This window comes from Rhinolophus sinicus, chromosome 8 (assembly GCF_057876585.1).
Source record: "Rhinolophus sinicus isolate RSI-liver-muscle chromosome 8, RSI-T2T, whole genome shotgun sequence".
Classification (NCBI taxonomy): domain Eukaryota; kingdom Metazoa; phylum Chordata; class Mammalia; order Chiroptera; family Rhinolophidae; genus Rhinolophus; species Rhinolophus sinicus.
Window position 1 is genome coordinate 43,793,787 of NC_142508.1, and position 22,098 is coordinate 43,815,884.

The window sequence follows — 22,098 nt, forward strand, 5'->3', positions numbered from 1 at the left end:
GGCTAGCCCCAGTCCCCTAGCCCCCAGAGCCCAGCTTCCAACCTCCGGTCGCAGTGGGGAGGCCGCGGGGCGGAAGGAAAGCTCCTGGGGAGATAAGCCTGGCCTCGGACCCTCCCTAGGACCTAGTGGCCGGACTCTCGGAGGAGGGCAGGAGGAGGGGACCAACGTTTCTCACAGACCCTGTGGGGGCCGCGGCCCACGGTGGGGTTGACCGTGACGCACGCGCTTCTCAAAGAGAAAAGTAGGAGCTGCGTGAATGATGGTTACTGCCCGGAGCCTCTAACACGGATGGGACCGTCCCTGCGGCTGCATCCCCGTCCCTCGGGGCCCCAACCCGAGGTGAACGCCGGGAAATGTAGTTGTTCTCGACCCGCGCTGCAGGAGGCAGCCCCCAAACGCAGGCTTCGCGGAACCAGTTGGTGGCCCCAGCAAGCTAGGGAGTGGGGCCAATGGCGAGGCCTCTGCGAGGAAGACGGGACTGGGAGGAATTGTTTACTGGCTCTGGGGATATCACAGCCACGTCTGTTTTCCCCACCAGCTCTGGGTTCCTCTGCCTTCGCAGTCAGAACTCGTACTCTGGAGGATTTCCCGCCTCCCATAATAGCAACTTCAATTTGGGGTGGGGGCCTTAATGCACATCTTGTGCTTTGCACACATACTATCTTTAAATCTTTGCAAAGGCCCCATTTTACAAATGACGCATAGGGAAGTGAAGTCCAAGTCCAGAACTATAGCAAGGCAAAAGTCAAAGGCAGATTTTAAAATTAAACAACGACAACAACAACAAAACAACCATGATGAAAAAAAAAATGCCATCCCATTTAAAGAATGAAGAAACTGAGTCCTGTGGTTCACTGACTTGCCCAAGATCAGTAAGCTTGTAAGTGGCAAAATTCTGGGCTTTTTCACTTGGCCTCTCCTGAGTGGTCTGGGGTCTGGAGGGAGGACAGAAGAGGGGAACTAGGATGGGCTCTGGTGCCCAAACTCCAGAGAACTGCTCCACAGGGCCCTGGGAAGTTATTCCACTTTCAGAGGGAAGTGGGTACCTGGGCTCCTGGCTAAGTATCAGGGAAACTAAGGACCTATCAAGAATGCGTGTTGGCAGAGAGAGACCCAGCTTCTTTCTGAGTATAGGCAGCTCTGCTATCACCTGATATACTCTTATATGGGTTCCTGCAAAACCTGGAATTTGGCAACACGGTGTACTAAAAATAACAAGGCTTTATGGTGTCAAGGTAAGAACGCCCAAACCTGTAGAAAAATTTTAAGAGTTTCTTAGAGTTTATTTGAGCCAGACAGAGGATACATGTGGAAGCAAGATCTCAACAGACTGAGAAAAATGCTTCCCAGAATGACAGTTTGCAGTTTCTTTTTTTCATTTGGAATTAGGGAGGGAATGAATGTGAGGAAGATGACATGAAGGTCAGGGAAAGCAAGGCTGGGATTGGATTACAGGATAGTTAAGATTATGTGCTCTCTTGAGGGTGGTTATACTTCTGAGAGTCTGAAAAAGAGGTATTTCAAAGGTGTGTTAATCTAGATGCACAGAAACAATGGCCAGGGCTTGTTTAAGGCAAAGATAACCTTTTACTAGGGAAGTTATAGGCCGGGGTATGACTACCCACCGTAACATAACCTGCCCAGGTAGGAATATATGACCAGATCACCCTGTGCGGTTACTTTTGGTTAGATTTGTTACAGCACCCTTCTTTCAGCCACAGTAGAAAAAATAGAATTAGGGACAGAGTGCTCAAAACGTGTGCAGCTTTATAATCAGAGCACTACAAAACCAGTAACCATTCTCATAGAAATACTAACAGTAATCGAAATACTAAATTTCTGTGGGCATTTGCACTTAGCAACACTTCAGTCCTTTCTTTGCATTCTTAAAAGCTGGGGCTTGTACTTCCTCCTTGGAGATGCTGGTCTGGAGATACTAACTTCTAATGGAGACCATTTTCAGGAAAATTACAAATCTGATCCAAGGTGTAGTCTTCTTCATAAACCTGTTATTTTAATATGGAAAAACATGTTGCTGTTTGTTCACCTGCATTCACAACTTTGCTACATATCATAACTGTAGTAAGTGTTGTGGCTTCAAAGCCACAAAACGAGCCACTCTGGATATAAAGGAAGACATTTCTGTAGATATGCAGCTTTTCTCCTTACGATCTTCTCTTATTACTAAAACTGCTCCTTTAGCTGTGAAAAAGCTGGCTCCTGATTGCTTCAAAACATTAACTTCCTGGAGAAAATTGCATACTAACCAATACACTTGTGTTATGCTAACATCGTTACTCTGTTTACCGAAGGCTTATGGGTTAATTCAGGTCAAAGAAGCAGGTGGGCAGCAGAACAGATGGTGTCCAAGCAGATGTCTAGTCTTGGGTGAGGAAAGGGACCTGGCTTGGTTGTAAACCTGGTTGGGCCCTGCAGTGGGGATGGGGAGGAGTGGAGTGGAATTTGTCAATACCATTAAAAAAAAAAAAAAATCCTTTGGATTTTGATTGGGATTGTAGTGAAGAATTTGTTAATTTGAGAGTTCATGAGTTTGTAACCTTGAGTCTTCTGTCTGACTATAATTTTCTCGTGGGATACCTTGTACATGATTTCTGTGGTTCACTCACTGGGATGTTACTGTTTTTATTTATTTGTGGCTAGGATTTTGTTATTTTTTTTCTAATTAGCTACTGCTGTTGTGTTTTTAATGCTGATCTTGGACCTGGCTACTTTGTTGAACTCACTCTTGTTCTAGAATAACGTGACATACTTTTCTAGCTAGATGATCCTGCTGTCAGTAAAAAAAATGACAGTTTAGTCTGTCCAATCTTTATAACTCATTTCTCACTCCCCCCTGCCCTTTGGCTAAGAGTTCCAACATAATGTTGAATGATAATGGTGATAATTGAAAATCTTTGCTTGTTCTAGACTTTTAAAAGAATGACCCTGAGGTTTTACCATTAAGTATGATGTTTTTAGTAGATTTCTAATAGTTCATTTTTTTTTTTTGTCAAGATTCATTTTATTTTTCAGCTTTACTGGGATGTGGTAACAAAATTGGCCCATACAAAAAGGATACTGACATACTGACATTTGGCCTTATTAAAGAAAACGCCTCCGGATAAGTGGTAGGAAGATGAAAGTAACAAAGACAAACACAGAAGTTGGCATTTTTAGAAAGTGAGTTCAAATATTAGTTCTGCCACAATCTGTGACTGGAGGTGACTTGTCCTATCTAAACCTGTTTTCTAATCTGTCATTGGATTTGAGATCACTCATGTCACGACTGTAAGAGTCTGAATCTTTTTTGTTTTACTGGTAATCTCTTCTACTTATTTTTTCAGGGAGGGGGCTATTTTATTTCTGCTTTAATTGTTGATTCATTCTTTCCCCCCTATTTTACTGTTATTTTGTTATTCTTTATACCCCAGTTTTTGTTATGTGATGCTTTCAGTGTCATTCAGTTCCCAAAAAGTGTAGTTTCAATTTCCTTTAACCCCCAAATTATTTAGAAAAGTGTTTTTGAATATCTATATACATGGATTTTTCTTTATCTTTTTGTAGTTGATTTCTAATTATATTCAATGAACATATTCTGAATGATACAAATTCTTAGGAATTTGTTGCTCTTTCCTTTTTGACCTACTTTGTGGCTTTTTTTTTAAGATTTTATTGGGGAAGGGGAACAGGACTTTATTGGGAAACAGTGTGTACTTCCAGGATTTTTTTCCAAGTCAAGTTGTTGTCCTTTCAATCTTAGCTGTGGAGGGCACAGCTCAGCTTCAGGTCCAGTTGCTGTTTTCTAGTTGCAGGGGGCGCTGCCTACCACCCCTTGCAGGAGTTGAGGAATCGAACTGGCAACCTTGTGGTTGAGAGCCCACTGGCCCATGTGGGAATCGAACCGGCAGCCTTCGGAGTTAGGAGCACGGAGCTCCAACTGCCTGAGCCACTGGGCTGGCCCCTGCTTTATATATTCTGAAGTTATGTTGTTAGGTGCATAAGGGTTATGATATTAATATATCGGTGAATTATTTCTTCTATTGTATAAAACATCCTTTGTTGTCCTTCCTAATGATTTTTGCTTTTAATGCTTCCTTTTTTTTATTTTTTTTCAGTCTCAATGTGGCCTCTGTATATCTTTCATTACAGGACTTCTGTTCAGCTAGTCTTCAGATGGTTCTCCAGGTAGATTGTTATATAATATAGTTGTAATGTTAATGTGGTCATGGGAAACGGCAAGCGCAGCATTTACCTACTCCACCATTTTGCCCGGAACTCCCTGATGCTTTCTTTTCTTAACATTTCCTTGGTATTTCTTTTCTCATTCATTCATTCATTCATTTTTCCCCCTTTTCTTTTCTGAGAGCTGATTTTGCCGTACTGTCTCATCCTGACACACTATTGGCAATAGTTTATGTAAATCTACCCGCTTATGTTATTTTTTCCCAGATCCCCATTCCCACTTTGATTTCTTCCTCCATCTCCTAGACACACTTTCTGATGTGTTTAATTTATGGCTCTTGGATATGTCTCTATTGCTAAGAGGTGTATAGGAATATAGATATATGTATATTCCTGTGTGTTATGTAAAATTTCCCAGGCTGGGAGACTGAAGAAAGAGGTTGACAACTCCATCATTACATTATGAGTTTATTAAGGGAACTTACATACAAGATGTGTTTTGGGTGGCAGCAAGTTGTGGTGGATATCCTCAGTGCCTTTCACCCCCCCACTCCAACTCTATGTTTTATAGTTAAAGCAGTGAGTCTATGTTCTGGAAAGGAATGTGTTTTAATCTACGGGGTAGGAGACCACCAGGTGCTGAGAGGCTCTGGCTCCAGAGCTGATTAAGAAACAGATAACATCAAGGGTATCTCACTCCAGAGGTAGAACACAGAATTTTTGAGTACGTACCCAGACCCAGTGTAGGGGGCCAGGGTCTGGGCTCACCCAGGAGTCAAGATGGCAGATTAGCTTTAAGACGGAGTCAGGCTCTGCCTGCACACTATATATATGGATTGTATATGTTTTCGTATATGTATATGTATTTAATTTACAAACACGGTATTAAGTAAATTTCTATTTTCACTTTTTTTGCTCAATATTGTTTTAAGAACATTCCATGTTGTTTTTTATACATCTTGTTCATTGCTTCCAATTGCTGCATAGCACTTCAATTTATTAATTCACTATCCTTAATTTTTCACCTCCTAATGAAGAATGACATTGCCTTGAATTCTTTGCTACTACAAACAATACTTCAATCAACAACCTTGTACTTGTATCCTCTAGGACTTGTGCAAGAATTTTTCTGGATTGCATACCTAACATTGGGATTGCTGGATCACAGGATATACATACTGAATTGTACCAATCAGAGGTGCGTGATAGTTCCAAATTCTACATGTCTTCACTAATAGCAGTTTCTCTCTGACTTTCTAATTGGGCCACTCTGATGGATTTAAACTAACATATTTTAATTTCCTAAGTGATTATGAAGGAGGATAAGCATCTCTTCAGGCTTGTTAGCCATTTGGATTTCCTCTTATATTAATTGCCTATTCGTGTCTCTTGCACATTTTTTTCTATTGGGTTTGGCATTCTTGAACATTTCCAGGATTTCATTGTATGTTCTGGATATGAATCACTTTTTTTGAAGCTGAAAATATCTTCTCCCAGTTTGTCACTTATTACCATTTTCAATTATGTCTTTGTTTGGAAGAAATCTCTCATTTTAATATAGTCAAATCGATCTCATTTTCACTATATGGTTTATGTTTTCTGTGTTTAAAAATCTTTATTCACTTCAAAGTCATAAAGATAGTCTACATTTTTCTACTAGCTGTTATGGGTTAAGTTGAGTCCCCCCCAAAAGGTATGTTGAAACCCTAAACCCCAGTACCCTAGAATGTGATCTTATTTGGAAATGTAATTAGTTAAATTAAGATGAGGTCATTCTGGAGTAGGGTGAGTGCCAATCCAACATGAATGATGTCCTTATGAGAAGACAGCCATTTGAAGACAGACACACACAGGGAGAATGCCATGTGGTGACAAAGGCAGGGATTGGAGTACACAGCTGCAAGCCAAAATTGCCACTGAAAGCTAAGAAGTGGCAAGGGAGGATTCTCCTACAAGTTACAGAGGGAGCATGGCCTCAACGATACCTTGATTTTGGATTTCTGTCTTCCAGAACTGTGAGACAATAAATTTCTATTGCATTAAGCCACCTAGTTTGTGGTACCTTGTTCTGGCAGCCCTGGGAAATTAATGTACTAGTTTCATAGATTTATCTTTCATACTTAGGTCTCTAATCCATTTAGTTGATCTTTATATTATGATGACCTTTGTATGACTTTTCTCCTTACAAGAAGCCAGTTTTCCCAATACTGTCCTTTAACAATCCATCTCTTCCCTTCTGATTAGGATGTTTATTCTGAAATATCTCAAGTTCTTTTATGTACATATTTCTATCTGTGGCCTCTCTGTTCTTTTTTTTTTTTTTTTTTTTTTAATAAATTTTATTGGGGGATATTGGGGAACAGTGTGTTTCTCCAGGGCCCATCAGCTTCATGTCATTGTCCTTCAATCTAGTTGTGGAGGGCGCAGCTCAGCTCCAAGTCCAGTCGCCGTTTTGAATCTTTAGTTGTAGGCGGCAAAACCCACCATCCCATGCGGGAATTGATTCCAGCAACCTTGTGTTGAGAGCTTACGCTCTAACCAACTGAGCCATCGGCCCGCCCCTCCAGAAGCTCAGCGACAGCTCGTTGTCTTCAATCTAGTTGTGGAGGGCACAGCTCACTGGCCCATGTGGGAATCGAACCAGCAGCCCTGTTGCCCAGACCTCATGCTCTAACCAACTGAGCCACCCGGCCGCCCTCTGTTCTGTTCTTTTGATCAGTTTGTCTGTTCATGTGTCATACCACCTTTGTTTTCTCTTTGTAACTTTGGCTTTTTAGTATATTTTATTTGATACAGGAAACTTCTGTCTCTCTCTCTCTGTCTCTCTCAATTTATCTTTCTTTCTCTTGCCATTCTTATCTACAGAAGGTGCCAAAAAAATGTATACACATTTTAAGAAAGGAAAAAACTATTAAAATTGTAATACTCAATATATACCGCTAACGAAAGATGAATACAAGTCACGTTTGACTTCTACAATTACAAGAGATGCTCACAGTGGGTACCATCAGCGTCCAGACGCTTCTGATTACAGCGAACTATTGCTGGAGCAACGCTGACCAAAGTGTCCACTTGTATACATTATTTTGGCATCGTTAGTATTTGTGGGTTTTGATTCTTCCACATGCATTTTTGAATCCATTTATTGTGTTTCTCAAAAAAACCTTTTGGAATTTGGGCTTGCATTAAATTTATAGATTGATTTAGGTAAAAGAGACATCTTAATATTAAATTGTTGCTTTCATGAACGTGGTTTATCTCCCATTTGTTAGATTTATGTTATGTCCTTTTAATAACATTAAATTTTTTTCTTCATAAATGTCTTGTGGATTGATATGTGAAGTCTTATATTATTTTTTAATTTTTGTTGCTGTTCTGAATGGAATCTTGTATTTTGTTAGTTTCTAGTTGTTTACTATTATGTAGAGTAATGGTATTTGTATTCCCTATTTGATCTTTTATTTGACCAATATGCTGACTCTCTTGTTAGTTTTTATGGTTTGGAGTTTCTATACGGAACACCAAATCACATCCACAGAATGACAATTTTGTCCCTCCCCCTCTCATCTCATTCCTATATACATATTTATAATGACTTATTGCAATGACAAGGGCTCTCGGGAGTGAACAGTAGTGATGATGGTGACCAGTTATGTCTTCTTCCTGCTCTTAAAGGGAATGAGTTTAAAGTTCTGTGTTAAATGTGAGTCTGTGGTAGAGTTTTGGTAGATAGTCCTTATCATACTATGGAACTTCCTTTCCATTCCCAGTTTTCTGAGAGCTGTTACAAATAGATGTTGAACTTTATCAAATGTTTTCTTAAATCTATGGAGGCGACCATGTGACTTTCCTCCTTTTTCCATGATGGAGTGCATTCATTACATTGTTAACTTTCTGATGTTTACTAAAACCTATTTGATGGTGCTTTATTTTTATTTTTAACACATTGTTGTATTTGTTTATCTAATATTTTGCCTAGGAATTGTATATCATTTAGAAAGTAAAATGGGCCTCTAATATTCTTTCCCCAAATTGCCTCTATTCAATCTGGGAATAAAGGATGTACCAGCTTCATAAAATGAATTTGTTTTCTTTTTACACTGTAATGATTTGTATATGTCAGGTGTTATTTGTTCCTTGAAGATTTGGTAGAACTCCCTTGTTAAACCTTCTGGGGCTTCTTTTAATTGAATTTTCAGGTTCTTTAATAGTTATTGGTCTAGTCAAAGTTTACTGTTTCTTTTTGTTTCCGTATTGGCATTTTCTATTCTTGCAGAAATTTGTCCATTTTGTCAAGATTTTAAAATGTATTGGTTTATATAGTTCAAAATTTTATTTTATTATTTAGAAATATTTGTATGGGTAGTGATTTACCCTTTTCAATTATACATTGTTATTATTATTATTTAAACATCACCAACAGGTTTTATTTGTCACTGTGAAAAGTCTGAATTTTAAACAGATTCTTGGCCTGGGGGCTCACACCCATCAGCTCGTTCAACTTTAGCGCTGTCTCATCCCTAGTAGATTCTCCAGAACTGCTACCTTCACCATGAAACTCCATGTGTTCTCCCAATTCAAACTTGGGCTTCTTCAGCATTTTGACTTTTCTAACAAAGATATTATGAAGTGGATAAACAGATCAGCAAGACTTTTCTTTGTACTTTCCACTGCTATCTGGAATCAATTTATTGACCACTTCTTTCACGTCATTTGTGCCTCTAGGGTCATGATTTCTATCATCTTCTGCCGGATTTGGCGGACCTGTTCATGCTGAGCATAAGAGGTCTTCCGAATCTGATTGTTGCGTTTTTTAGTAAAACCAACACAGAATAGACAAAGCAAATAACCATGGGTAGTCTTGACAGCAACATGAGCTTCAATCATGGTCTGCCATTTTTTGACCATGGAGCACATTTTGTCGTGGATAAGATCCAGGCCATGGAAATCAGTCAGGCAATTTTTGCCCTGAATATCCTCAGTAATTAACTTGAATTTTCTAAATTCAACTTCATCATTCTGCAGATTAGCTAGACTCACTTCAAAAACATGACCCTTGAGACCCTCAGATGCGATGCTGGTTCCTTGAGTTCTCGTGACTAGTGTTTTCCCAATATTTCTTACATTGAACGTAGCTGATGCTTTCACATCATACCAATCTTTCTTGGAAATGGGTCAACCACCTTTCTCTTGGCTCCCTTCTTGCTGCCTTTTGTAAGGCGCTTATTCTTGCCGACCAGCATGGTGCTGCTCAGAGAGCCGAAAAGTATATATTATGTTTTTATTTGCATCTTTCTTCTCTCCATCAGACTTTCCTGAAGCATTTCTATCTCATTAGAATTTCAAATAGCTAACTTTTTGTTGTTGTTAATTTTCTCTGTTTTATCTACTTTATAACTTTCTGCCTTTATTTATTTTTCTCGTTTTTTTGGATTTTCTCTGTTGTTTCATATTAAGTGTTAAGCTAAGACTTCCTTCATTTGTTTTAAATCTTTCTTTTTTGATAAAAATATTCAAAACAACGAATTACACTTGAACTACTTTTGGTAGTGCTTTTGTTGTCATTCAGTTATAAAGGTTTATTTCTTTTATGTTTTATTTATTTATTTTTTAAAACATTTTATTGGGGAAGGGGAACAGGACTTTATTGGGGAACAGTGTACACTTCCAGGACTTTTTTCCAAGTCAAGTTGTTGTCCTTTCAGTCTTAGTTGTGGCGGGCACAGCTCAGCTCCAGGTCCAGTTGCCGTTTCTAGTTGCAGGGGGCACAGCCCACCATCCCTTGCGGGAGTCGAGGAATCGAACTGGCAACCTTGCGGTTGAGAGGACGCGCTCCAACCTACTGAGCCATCAGGAGCTCAGTGGCAGCTCAACTCAAGGTGCTGTGTTCAATCTTAGTTGCAGGGGGCGGAGCCCACCATTCCTTGCGGGACTTGAGGAGTTGAACTGGCAACCTTGTGGTTGAGAGCCCACTGGCCCATGTGGGAATAGAACCGGCAGCCTTCAGAGTTAGGAGTATGGAGCTCTAACCGCCTGAGCCACCGGGCCGGCCCCAAGATTTTAGTTTTTTGTAACACCAAAATTTGACATTGTTGCTGTACTTTTTTGATAGAGTACACGTATGTTTACCTTTCACTTTGATTTCCTTTTTCTTTCCTCATCATTCTTTTTTGTGTTTCAGACCTTCATTTTAGGATTATCTTCCTTCTGCCTGAAGTATATCCTTGAGGAGTTCTTTGGAAGAGGGTATCTTGGGAATCCGTTCCTAGTTTTTGGTGTGTCTAAACAATAATTTTATTTTTGCTCTTGAAAGATAGTTTTGCTGGGCACACAATTCTAGTGTGGCAGTTATTTTAGTAGCTCAGTACTCTAGTCGCTCATTCCATTATCTTCTGGCTTCCATCATTCCATTGCCACTGAGAAATAAGAAGTAGCACTTCTAAAAACAGAATTGTGGTATGGTGATGGTTGCACAACTCTGTAAATTTACTAAAAATGATTGAATCACTAAAACAGATGAACTTTATGGTATGTAAATGATACCACGATAAAGTTGTTAAAATAAAAAAAAAGTAGTACTTCTGGCAGTTTTAATGATTTTCGTTTCAGTGTCCTAAGGTTTACGGTATGTCTTGTGTGGATCTATTTTTAAATATTCTGCTTGGGATTCATAGGATTTCCTGATTTTGAGGAAGAGTCTCATCAATTTTGAAAAATTCTCACATACTATCTCTTCAAATGCGCTTCTCTCCCTTCTATTATCTTTCTTCTGTAAACACAAATTAGAAGTATGTGGGACCTTCCCACTCGGTTCCACATTTCTTAACACATTGTTCGTAATTTTCATCTTTTTTCTCTGTGTGCTGCACACTGTGTAATTTCTTCAAATAGGTATGTGTTCTAGTTTCTTCTCTTTTCAGCTGTGATATAATCTGTTTAATTTGACCACTGGGTTTAAAAATTCTCACTTATGTAACTTCTAGTTTTTCTTGTTCAAATCTTCCTTGCCAATCTTGATAGTGCTTTTCCTTCAGTATTTCTTAAACTCCATCTTTAATTTCTTTGACAATTTAATATATTTTATGTTCTATACCGTATAATTTCATTATTTATACCATTTGTGAGTGTTATGCTCAAGTTTGTTTCTTCTGCTTTTGTGGTTTGTGGAACTCATGTTCCTTGAGCCTATATCTGTGGAAATTCCTTAAATCCTGAGTTTAAAATGTATTTCCTTGGATAAAGTTAGTGTTTGCTTATGCCATGGACCTATGAGAATAGATGACTTGGGATCACTCTAAAGTTTTGTCTGGAAGTCTTTCATGCTACACAGATAGTACAAATTTAGGCTCTAAACCCACAGGAATGTGCGCTTACTGTTAGGAATTCTCAGGGGAAATTTCTCTCTCCTTTAGTCATTATAGAGGTAGAGACAAACATATTCCTGTTGTCTTTTTGTTTGGCCAGGTGGGGGTAAAAAAAGTGCCAACTGAGAGTTTGCCCTCAGGTTCTGAAATGTTACATATAGGTCTCTGATCTTGCTTCTCACTCTGCTTGAGTGCCAGGATTTTTCTTCTGTGAAAATGGCCTGTTACAGGCTTTATGCAGATAACCCCGGGAAAAGTGCTGAGTCTAGAGCTCTCTTTACTTCTCTCGATTTGTGCATTCTTGTTTTTGGTCTGCAAGGATATACTTGAGGCATACTCTCTCTCCTTCAGGAGTGTCACAACCAAGAGTGTCTGGGCCCCCAGGTTTTCTCTGCTGTCCTTCAATGAATTAGAGAGCTAGTTTACATGCTTTACATAATTAATTGTACCTATTTTTAAATTAATTATATCCTGTCTCTAGCTTTCATGGACAAAAAATACATTTACTCATTTATCCAATAGTTACTGCTTATTCAGAGAACCTTGAAGGTCTGGTAATATCTCTGTTATGGGCTGAATTGTGTCTCTCCTACCCCACTCCCAAATGCATACATGGAAGCCCTAACCCTCAGTACCTGAAAATGACTGTATTTGGAGGTAGAGCCTTTAAGGAGGTGATTAAATTAAAATGAGGCTTCTAGGGTGGGCCCCAATACAGTCTGACCAGTGTCCTTATAAGAAAGGAAATTTGAACACACAGAGACACTAGGGATGTGTGTGCACAGAGGCAGGCCTGCAAGTCAAGGAGAGAGATGCCAGAAGCCAAACCTGCCTCCACCTTGATATTGGATATCTGGCCTCCAGAACCGAGAAAAACTAAATTTCCCTTGTTGCTTAAGCCACTGAGCATGTGGCACGTGGTAACGGCAGCCCTAGCAGACTAACACTGTCTCCAGCGCTAAGATTTCAGACACTATCTTAGCCTAGAGGGAGGAACTATAGGTTGACACGGTGGCCTTTCCAAAGCTGTTCACATCACGCTGATAGCACAGCCTGGTTTGGCAGACAGACTTAACAGCCCAGGCCTCAGAAATGTCTCACTCATGCGTCATTATGTTTCTTTTTTCAGGGTGTCATTCAAGTCCTTCTTTTCAGGATGAATCTGAGGACAGGCAACATCTTGGTGACACTCCAGTCTTTTCCAGACAACTTGGTTTAGAGGGCCTGTGGGATGCGCGGAGGACTGGGGGAGAGGTGAGAACAGCAGGAGTTAGGGAGCGGGAAGAAGCACTCTACCCGGCATGAAACCAGACTTCTTTCACTAGGTGTGGGTGAGGAAGGCATTTCATGAGGTCTGGAAACACAGAGGGAAATGTGGGAAGAGAGTGATGTTCAGTGAGTTTAGGACTAAGTAAGTCAGAGGTGGTGCAAGTGCCTCAATTGATTAATTCAGGGGTTAATCCAATCATTGATAATGATATCTATTAACCTTTATTTACTTGTTCCCCTGTCTCTATGTTTGACAAATTCATTCTCTCATTGAAAAAAATATCTGCTGAGCATGATCACTATATTGAGCACGTAGCAGTCAGGGAGACAGCCCCTGACTTCATGCTTCATGTAGCTCCAAGTTGGTTGGGCAGGAGAGGCACTGAGCATGTGCAGACGGGAGCGTTGAGTGTTTCAGATGGGGCAGTGAGGGGCACTGCGGGAGCCCATGTGCAGAAAGAACCAACTAGGTCTGAAGGCCTCAGTGAGAAAGTTGAGACCTGAAAGATGGCAGGGGAGTGGAGGGGTGAGAGAGAGAGTGAGAGAGAGAGATCCAGGCAAAGAGAACCATGTTGTGAAAGCTCTAACGTAATTGAAGTGTCAGTTCACTGACACTGAAGAATCCCAATGATAGTGTGACTTGATCTTCCCTGGTTGTTGGGTGGGTCATGAATTAATTGTAGAACAAGATTTGGTAGGTGACTGCTGTAGTAGTTCAGGTGAGGGATGGTGGTGGCTGGAAGAAGGTAGCTTTTGTGAGGACTGTTGAAAGTGACAGATTTAGAAACTCTGGAACATTCTAAAGGATCTGATATGGCATCAGTAAGAGGGAAGAGCTAAGTGTGACTCAGGTTTCTAGGGCCACTGTGAAGAGCTAGAAGAGAAGAGGTGTACATGGTACTCTAGTAGGTCTGTCCATGGGAAGCAGGATTTTTTAAAAAATACGAGTATGGAGAAGGAATAATAATATCTAGAAACAGCATTGGGAGTGCCAAAGATGGCAGATTCTATCACTGCGTACAACATTTGCTATCTCTTCTGAAAGATATCCCAGTTGATATTAGGCTTGGCCATATAACTCGCTTTAGCCAATGAATTGTGAACGCAAGTAACGTACGTCTCTTCCGAGTGGAAGCTTCAAGAGCCAGCTCATGGCTGTCCATGTGTGTTTTCCCTCTGCCAGGAGATTGGTAATGCTTCAGAGGCTGCCCCATGAATTAAGAGCCTGGGTCCATGAGTGAAGACGTGCAGCAGAGTTCAGTTGACCTGAGTTGGACATGGCGCATGAGTGAGTCTCTACCTTTGTTTGAGTGAACCACTGGGATTTGGGCTCATTTGTTTCTGCAGCATATCTTGACTACTTCTCTCTTCCTTTAGACCTTGAGCTATTTGGCAAGTGGAGGGAATGAAGAACCTTCAGTTAGGATTGTGGTGATTATCTTCAGGGAAGGAACTGGCTTTAGTTAAAGTAGAAGTTGGAGGGTACATTCAGTGAAAGATTTACAGGAGTCACAGTTTGAGAAGGATAGAGGAAGGCAGGAGGTGGGTAGAACAAAATACAACAGAGAGAATGATGGAGATGAGAGAAGCTGAGATGACAAGAGGGGCTTGTATTTGGGAGATTAACAAAGAAAACAAAGATAGGAAACGTGATGAATTTGGTGATGACACCCGTTGGAGGGCAGTGCGCTCTCAGGTTCAGAATCACAACGGTGTATTGCTGTCCCAGCTACTCCCTCTCACCTCACTCTCTTAGTGATTGTGATCGTTTTCATCCTAACTGTGTTACTTCTCAGTTGTTGGTATCCTTCTAATAGACTGTGGCTCCCATGCTGCAAGAATCTGGCCTGAGATGTTCGTCACTGTCCCCTGAATTCCAGGCACAGCAGGAACACAACTATTCTGGGATCAATGAATGAATGAAACTTATGGATCCATCCAGTGGTCAGGTCTCTCTCATCAGCAAAGGGAGCCTCTCAGTGGTCTGTAAACCGAGGTTTGACTCTTGGCTCACAATTTACTGTCTTACTGACTATGGGCAAGTTACGCACCCTTTCTGACCTTGGTGTCCTTCGCTTGCAAATGGGATAATAATAGTTATCTAACTCATGGGGTTGTTCTAAGAATGAAAGGAGATGATTTGTGTAAATGACTCAGCATGCTAAACAACCATCCAATTCTTTGGCACTTATTTTGTCCTAATTTTAATAATGACATCCATGCATTGGTGCAGACAAATATGTCTCTCCTCGCCACTAGAACTCTGCACAGTTTTCCAATCTCCTTGCCCTCAAACTTATAGAGTGGAAAAGGGACTTGTCCAAAAACCCACAGTGCAGATGAAAGACCCAGTCCAGGACTTACCCCACTATACCTTAGCAGGAAGTGGCCCTCCCAGTTGCTGAGGAATGTGACTCAAAGGAATATCCAGCAGGCAAGGGAGTGTATTAGTTTCCTGTTGCTGCTGTAACACATTATCACAAACTTAGTGCTTACAACAACACAAATTTATTACCTTAATAGTTCGGGAGGACAGAAATCTGAAATGGGTCTCACTAGGCTAAAATCAAGGTTTTATAGGGCTGCGTTCCTTCTGGAGGCTTAAAAGAAGAACCATTTCTTTGCCTTTTCTAGCTTCTAGAGGCCACCTGGCTTCCTTGGCTTGTGGCCCCCTCTCCATCTTCAGATTCAGCAATGGCATCACTCCAGCTTCTGCTCCCATCATCATATCTCCTCTGATTTTCCTGCCTCCCTCTTTCATTTATTAGGACCTTTGTGATTACATTGGGCCCACTTGGGTAATCCAGGATAATCTCCTCATCTCAAAATCCTAAATGTAATCACATCTGCAAAGTCCCTTTTGCCATGTAAGATATTATATTGACAGGTTCCTGGGATTAGAACATGAGCATCTTTGTGGAACCATTATTCTGCCTCCCACAGAGAGCAAGTTGGAAATTGGCTCTCAGACATCAGAGCACTCTTTGTGTCCCTGTCCAGTCTCCCCAGCTGTGTGCTGATCTCATCTCTTTCTTTTCCTCCTTTTCCTATCTATTCCTGTCCTTGCAACTCATTTAAAACAGATATCATCAGCTGGAGGCATTTGTTCTAAATTCCCTAATCCGTATGAATGGGGGTCCAAGTGAAGATTACTTCCACTGGAGTGAGTTTGATCAGACAGGGTCTCCAGGTAGAGTCCCAGAACTGCACAGTCCAAGAGAAATAGAATGTGAGACACAAATGCGAGTCACATATATAATTTCAAATTTTCTAGGAGTCCCATTTAAATAAAAGTAAAAAGAAATAGATGGAATTAATTTTAATAATATATACTACTTAATCTAATACATCAAAAATATTATTTCAGCATTCATTCACTGCAAAAATTATTAATGAGATATTTCATCTTGAGTCTTTGAAATCCGGTGTGTATTTTATGGGTGAGCACACCTCGGTTCAGACTAGCCGTACTGCAAGTGCTTAATAGCCAACTGTGCTGGTGGCTACCGTATTGGACAGTGCAAGCCTAGAACATAAGCTCTGTAAGAGCCCCCGGGCTTAGAACAAGCCGTGGCACAACAGGGCCTCAGATTTGTGGAAAGCAGGAGTTCATGGACTGTTCTGTTCAGGCTAAGACTCCTTTTTTACAAAAGCCCTGGGCAGCTGACCCGAAGAAGGAAGCCTAAATAGGCAGATCATTTGTATCTAATTTGCATGCATTCCTCCCAGGCGTGTTTGCTACCCAGGCAACTTCTTTCTAATGATTCCCACTGGGTCCACTCCTACCCAGGCAACCTTGAGAAATGCACCACTGAGCTGTGTTCAGTGCTTAGTCCTGTCTGGAAGTGAAAAGACAGAAAGGGGACTCTCCATGGAGCCAGTTCCCAGGAGACCTTGTGAGTGGATGGGTGAAGAAGAATGCCCCCTAAACATGTGTCCATGGACCTTTGTGATCTGGTTCTGGTCCCTAATCACTTCCTGCCTTATTACCTTGTTATAGACTGAACTGTGATCCCCACAAATTCATGTGTTGAAGCCCTAACCCCCAGTGTGACTGAATTTCAAGATAGGATCTTGAGCAGGTTACTAAGGTTAAAGGAGATCAAAAGAGTGGGACCCAAATCCAACAGGACTAGAGCCCTTATAAGTAGAGGAAGAGACACCAAGGGCATGCAAACACAGAGAGAGGCCACTTGGGGACACAGCGAGAAGGCAGCTGTCTTCAAGCCAAGGAAAGAGGCCTCAGCAGAAACCAAACCTGCTGGCACCTTGAGCTTGGACTTCCAGCCTCCAGACTGTGAGGAAATACATTTTTGTTGTTTAGCCACCCAGTCTGTGGCATTTTGTTAGCCCTAGCAAACTAATACAAGCTTCTTCTCTCAAGGGCAGTCTTCAGTGCCCTTGAACTATATTCCTGTCCTTCAACAAGTTAAACATAGAGTTGCCACTTAACCCAGTGATTCATTTCTAGGTAGATACCCAAGAAATTTGAAAACATGTGTTCACATACAAACTTGTAAATGAATGTTCATAGCAGCATTATTCATAATAACCAAACAGTGGAAACAACCTAAATGTCCATCAACCGATGAATGGATGAATAAAATTTGTTATATTCATAAAATGAAATATTCAGTCATACAAAGGAGTGAAGTTCTGATACGTGCTCCAATGTGGGTTAACCTTGAAAACATGCTTAGTGAAAGAAATCAGACATAAAAGGATAAATATTGTATCATTTTATTTATATGAAGTGTCCAGAACAGGCAAATCCCATAGAGATAGAAAGTAGATCAGTGGCTGCTGGAGCCTGGGGGGAGAGGAGATGGGGAGTGACTGCTAATGGGTATGGGGTTTCTTTTTGGGGTGATGAGAATATTTTGGAATTGGAATGTGGTGATAGTTGCGTAACACGGTGAATGTAGTAAAAATTAATGAATTACATACTTAAGAACAGCAAATTTTATGGCATGTGAATTATATCTCAATTAAAAAAACTACCCACCTGTCATATTGGATTTCTTTTAGTTCCTTGAATCTGCTATATTGTGTCACCTCTGAATCTTTCTACTTAGAAAAAAAAAAGCTTCCTCTTTCATCACCACCTCCCCTTCCTTTTCCTAATGGTAAAATTCAGGCTATCTAGCAGTCTAGGAAGAGGGAGATTTGCTACTGGGGGTTGTTGTATTGTCTGTAATTTTCTGTAAGATACTTCCTGACACCTTGTGAGGAGCAGAGCTCAGGCTGAGGATGGGCAGGGAGTGTGTGTAGCAGTGTTTTCATTGTAAACCATGGGTGTGTATATTTTATTATTTTAAAAGAAAAAAGATTATTTCCAAGAGAGTTATTAAAAATCGAAAATCCAGGGAGAAAAACGATACTTCTGCACACAGTGATAGATATGTGGGTGTTTTGTTTGAATCTACACACTGCAGACACGTTAGTTATCATTCAAAAGACTCTAATTCAGGGATGTCCAAACTTTTTTCAACGTTTTTCACCAAGGGCCATATGTGGTAAAATACAGAAACAGCCGGGCCATTCACTCGAGGTGAAGTACTTATTGCCTCACCTGGTTTATTTAAGTAAACTAAATATATTTTTGGAATTTGCTGCGGGCCAATCAACAATGGATTGTGGACCGCAGTTGGACTGCAGTTTGTCACCCCTGCTCTAATTAGAGGGCCACACTCCCGAAGTGGCTATTACAAGCATTCAATGATCTTTCTCTCCAGGCAATGCAGAGGGTCTTTGAATCAGCGTAACAGATGTTAGAATGGTTTTTTCTTTGGTGAAATGAGTCATGGTCAAGGTGAACATTGGGTAGACAAACTAATGCAGGTTCAAGTACCATGAGCCAAGGAGCCTCTGCTCTTTACAATGGCACCTTAGACCTAGAGTTTGTGACCCCCCCCCATATGGGGATTCCTGCCACATGATCCTGACGAGATTAGCTGACCTTCGACTAGTATATCATTGCATCTGTTTCCAGTGAACTTTTCATGCACGGTGCCTGCTGGCATGTCCAACATGACAGAATCTGGGCCTCATTGACTTTACGGAGTAGGTGGCATGGCTGCTTTATTGTTGGCCTGCCGATCAGTGTTTGTATATGTGGCAGCACATGGACCGAGCCTTGTTCTGATGCAGTACACGACCCGGCAGTGAGGTTGTGGGCTGGAGACCTAGCGCTTTAATCACTGGAGGTGACTGATACCCCTAACACTTGTGACTGGCCAACCTAGTTGCGATGGGTTGAATTGTCTCCCCTTGCCCTACATTCATATGTTGAAATCCTAACCCCCAGTAGCTCAGAACGTGGCCTTATTTGAAAGATTGGTCTTTACAGAGGTATCAAGTTAGAATGAGGTTGTTAGGGATGTCCTTAATCCAGTATGACTGGTGTCCTTAAAAGAAGAGGACATTTGGACACAGGGACACGTAGAGGGAAGAGGATGTGAAGAGACACAGAGAAGATGGCCATCTACATGCCAAGGAGAGAGGCCTGGCGTGGATCCTTCCCTCACACCGTCAGAAGGAACCAACCTGCCAACACTGTGACCTTGGACTTCTAGCCTTCAGAACTGAGACAATACATTTCTGTTGTTTAAGCCACTCTGTCTGTGGTCCTTGGTTACTAGCCTTAGCAAGGCAATACACTGGCGTTGGTGCATTGCTACCCAGGTGATGTCTGTCAGCTCTGCTCACCAGCTTGTGACTCCCTGTCAGCCCAGAACCGCTTCTTTCTTAGTCTCAGTCCTCATCTGGCTGGTGCTAGAGGAGGGTCTGACAGCAAGCTGCTCCTACCAAAGCGAGCTGGCCTCCCAAGGCACTGAGGTCTCTGTTACTGCTAAGTCCCCGAGAGTTCCAGGCCTCCCCCAAATGTGGTATGACGCCAGGGCCTGGGAAAGTTACTGTTGTTTTTTTCCAAGTGACTTCACAGTAAGAGTCGGAGAGCGAGAGCGTTGTGGCTGATGGCTCTTTGCTCTCGGGGCATAACCCAGTGGTCCTTCTTTTGGAGAAGAACATTTTTTCCCCCTGGGCGATACAGAAGAAGTAGCAGAGCCAGCGAGTCAGCTGGATGTATTATGAGGAGCCAGAGCTGCCCCAGAACAGCTGCAGGAGATAAGCAGGAATATTTGCTATATGCCAGATCCCGTTAGTCACTGAACCCATTGCTCCTTTCAGGCCTTGAAATAACACCATGAAGTGAGTACCACTGACCACATTTCAAAGAAAATAACGCCAACACTGAAATTCTGTCTAAAGTCTCGAGCACTGTGCTCTGGGCCTAACATGCATCACATTTAATCCTCGCTGCAACAGATGAGGTGGGAACCGTCGTTACTGTAACCACAGAACCAGCTCAAAACGGTCCTATCCCGGTTTTAACAAGATACTGAGTTGCCTTTCAGAGACAACCGACCGACCGAAACCACAAACCCTGCGGCCGAAGCATGCAGACGAGAGAACTTTGACCTCCAGCTGCACCCGGAACAAAGTCCCACTCCTCCCTCCTCACCAAAGGCCTGGGACGTGACTGGAACTTGAACACCGGAAAACGCTTGATGAAAAGCCACTGGGGAATTTGGGTTTTAAGCAATAGCCTCTGTTCTCCTTGCTTGGCACCCTGAAAATAAAATGGCTTTAATTTCTCCATTGCAAACCTCGACGTTCAGTACTCGGCTGTGCAGGCGGGCAGACGCTTGTTTGGTTCACTTCGGTAATATTTTGTAGGAAAGGAAGGCAGGCCCAGGGCCAGTCAGTCACTTGCCCAAGGCCACCCATGGGCAACTGCCCAATGGAGCAGTGTGACTCCAGAGTGCTCACCATGCTCTCTGCACTCTGCCTTCTGCCCTTGAGTCAGCTGAGACTCAGGTAACCATAAACTTGCCCAAGGTTAAATAATAATTGGCTGAGGCTGCACTGGAACTCAGTTTTATCAAAAATGCTATTGCATTCACTCAACAACTGTTTGATGAGTGTCTACCATAGGAAAGATATTGTGCTAAAAACATGGAGTCCAAAGACCAAAGCCCAGAGTTAGTGCCCAAAACGGGGATCAGCAGAGTAGAAAGACAGTCATGCAAACAATTATAATTCAACATACTGGAGGAGGAAGAAGGTATTGATTCTAGTGGGATCCTATAAAGAGCCCAGAGTTTGCTTTGGAAGTCTTCACAGAGGAATTTATGCTGGAGAAAAACCAAACAAGGTTGGTCAGAAACCATTTGATTAATTTAAAAAATATTGCAGTAGAGAGAGAGAGGAAAAAAAAAGCAAAATCACTCTCTTAACCACAACCACACAAGGAGCTTATAGCGTTTGAATTGAAGAACAAGCTTAGAAAACTATTGTTGAGTCTTTTCTATCATCTGGTATGATTTTATAAACCATCTCTAATCTTCAAACTAACCATTGCTTTTCAGTTATGGAATTTATCTAAAAATGTTTCAAGCCTTGAAAAGAATTCAAGTAAAAATATCTTTAACAGGAAAGAAAAACTAACAAGTTTCATTAGCACTAGGAGAGTCCCTATCTTTTTTCTCCTTGGGTGTCAGAAGCTTCAGAACAGTAAATACTGTGGGATTCAAAAATACACTTGCTTTGAGATTTTCTTTGGCCTTCAAATTCAGCTAACACTTTACTGATTGAAAAAGCTAACTTCCATTTTTAAAGGGGAAGCACATATTCTGATCTTATATTTTCCCCTATAAATGGAGTTTACGTATATGCTTTTTCATCCAGATGAGGGAAGAGTATATTCAAAGCATAGCAACTTGAGAAGACGATTTGGTTTAGGAAGACGAAAGATTTATATTATATATTTCCGGAACATCAAGTTCAGGAAAGGAGATGAGGCTGAAGATAACTTTAAAGAGGCTTTTATGCTGCATTAAAAAGTTGAAATTTCACCCCAATTGGCTGGTAGGCAGTGAAAAGGAAAAACTGTTTCTCTCTCTACTCACCACTCTACTCTCAATACTTCAGTTCTGCTCACCAATGTTTCTTTTCCCCACATCAAGAAATTCTCCAGTTCTCTGCCGACACTAACTGGGTGTCCTATAATTCAATTAAATTCTGACATTATCTACTTGGAGTTAGCGTCAGATCCCGCAGGTTAAGGGCTCAGTCCCACAAGACACCCCCCCCCTCAGATGCCAGTCGCAAGTAGTGGGTGCTCAGGTTACCCACAATATGTCCAACTTGGCTACAAATTAGGGGTTCCCATGACCCCCTCCTTGAGTTTGATAACTTGCTAGAATGGATCACAGAACTCAGG

The 22,098-nt window shown here is 41.4% G+C and overlaps 1 long non-coding RNA gene and 1 pseudogene across 3 annotated transcripts; one reads left to right on the forward strand and one right to left on the reverse strand.

The window, feature by feature from the left end:
* The first annotated feature begins 1 nt into the window (after position 1).
* On the forward strand, positions 2-20,474 carry LOC109458043 (uncharacterized). Of its 3 annotated transcripts, XR_012490081.2 has the most exons (5): positions 2-880; positions 4,116-4,185; positions 5,293-5,380; positions 12,676-12,800; positions 13,999-20,474. It is a non-coding gene; the product is annotated as an uncharacterized LOC109458043 (long non-coding RNA). The 3 variants fall into 3 exon arrangements; XR_012490080.2 differs by lacking the exon at positions 4,116-4,185; XR_012490083.2 differs by lacking the exon at positions 4,116-4,185 and having other exon boundaries at positions 2-339.
* LOC148757559 (small ribosomal subunit protein eS1 pseudogene) lies at positions 6,293-12,646 on the reverse strand (annotated as a pseudogene).
* Positions 20,475-22,098: the final 1,624 nt, after the last annotated feature.